Below are 2,023 nucleotides of genomic sequence, written 5' to 3'. Positions count from 1 at the left end.
GTGTGTGTGTGTGTGTGTGTGTGTGTGTGTGTGTGTGTGTGTGTGTGTGTGTGTGTGTGTGTGTGTGTGTGTGTGTGTGTGTGTGTGTGTGTGTGTGTGTGTGTGTGTGTGTGTGTGTGTGTGTGTGTGTGTGTGTGTGTGTGTGTGTGTGTGTGTGTGTGTGTGTGTGTGTGTGTGTGTGTGTGTGTGTGTGTGTGTGTGTGTGATGTCTAGGTCATGTCGGCAGGATGGACAACTCGCGCGCACCGAAACAATTGCTGTTCGGCGAGCTGCCTGCCCCCCCCCCCCCCCATCCTCTGCACGGCCCGAAGAAGAGGTGGCGAGATGTGGTGTCGACTGACCTGGCGGACCTCGGCGTAACCACCTGGCTTGAGAGTTGCCAAGATCGCCCCGGCGGGACACGAGTTGCGAGTAGCACTCCACCGCCACGGCACGCTCCTGATCCTCTTCTCTGTGTCTGTGGACGCCCGTTTTGTCGACCCAGAGACCTGAAACAACATGCCAAAATCTGAGCTCCTGTTCTCACTTGAACTTTCTGACATTCGCTATCATTGCGTACGCAATGGACAAGATGAAGGTCAAGGTCAAGGTGTGTGATGCTATTGTTGAAGTTTATTTAAATTTCTTTTGTGTGAGTATTGTGTACATGTATATGTCTTTGTGTTGGTGTTAGTGTGTGCGTGTCAACGTGTGCACGGCATGTGTATATGTCTTTGTGTTGGTGTTAGTGTGTGCGTGTCAACGTGTGCACGGCATGTGTGTCTGGGGGTCTTTTAAAACCTGTGTTCCCAACTGGCACGTGGACGCGGCACGCATTCGGTTCATGTGTGTCAAAACGCGCGCTCAGGCTTTCACAAAAAAACAGCGATCCGAGTCGTATTTAGCACATGCGACGCCTTCAAGTACTAATTTTTGGACCCCGCCGGTCAAAGTGACTGGCATGTACGCCGGTACGCCCTGAGACGCGCTGAAAATTCCAACATGTTGGAACTTCCATTTCGCCGCGTTTCCATACGCATGACGCCCAAAAAACCAGCAAAAAAATCGCACAAACGCATTGTTTCACGCGTACCATATTTTTCCCAAATGCAAGTCTCACCTTTTAACAGTATACTTGAAAAACAAAGAAGGCGATGGTGCGACTTACAATCCAGTGTGAATTCATACTCATATGAATGTATTGATAAAATTAATTTTGTTTCAGACCTAAAACTGGGTTGCAACTTATAATCAAGTGTGACTTATAAAAGTGTGACTTATAATCAAGTGTGACTTATAATCAAGTGCGACTTATAATCAAGTACGACTTATGATCAAGTGTGGCTTATAATCAAGTGCGACTTATAATCAAGTGCGACTGATAATCAAGTGCGACTGATAATCAAGTGCGACTTATAATCAAGTGTGATTTATAATCAAGTGTGACTTATAATCAAGTGTGATTTATAATCAAGTGTGACTTATATTCAAGCGCGACTTATAATCAAGCGCAACTTATAATCAAGCGCAACTTATAATCAAGCGCGACTTACAATCAAGTGACTTATAATCAAGTGTGACTTATAATCAAGTGTGACTTATAATCAAGTGTGACTTATAATCAAGTGTGACTTATAATTAGGGCTCAAACGGTCACGGTTTTACCCCTAACGGTTAACTGCTAAGCTAACGATCGGTTAACCGGTTATAACCTATAAGCCACGGCAATCCTGCGGACTCTTTTTTAACCGTATACAGGTCGTCCCCCGTTAATACGAGTCCGGTTAGTACATAAACCCCGTTAGTACATAAGAAATCTCAAGTCCCGGACGAAACGTGATGACTTCCATACAAATTATGTCGGTTAGTATATAATTCGTTAGTACATAAACCCCGTTAGTACATAACATTTCTCCGTACCCGCAAGCCACCTACCTCAATAGTACATAATTTTGTTGGTCTTTTGGCCTTCCAGTGGAGGCACATCGTGTTCTGGTTTCTACTTGTGGATGCGATTAGCTCAGAAATCAGAGCGCACATCACA

The 2,023-nt window shown here is 45.1% G+C and overlaps 1 long non-coding RNA gene across 1 annotated transcript in view; it reads left to right on the top strand.

The window, feature by feature from the left end:
* Positions 1–286: 286 nt before the first annotated feature.
* The window catches only part of LOC135827624 (uncharacterized), an 8,276-nt gene continuing 6,539 nt past the window's right edge, over positions 287–2,023 (top strand). Inside the window, exon 1 of the long non-coding RNA XR_010555518.1 lies at positions 287–589. This is a non-coding gene — a long non-coding RNA (uncharacterized LOC135827624). The remainder of the gene's footprint in view (positions 590–2,023) is intronic.

This window comes from Sycon ciliatum, chromosome 11 (assembly GCF_964019385.1).
Source record: "Sycon ciliatum chromosome 11, ocSycCili1.1, whole genome shotgun sequence".
Classification (NCBI taxonomy): Eukaryota; Metazoa; Porifera; class Calcarea; order Leucosolenida; family Sycettidae; genus Sycon; species Sycon ciliatum.
The sequence above is the reverse complement of the archived record's forward strand: the minus strand, read 5'-3'. Positions and strand labels throughout refer to the sequence as shown.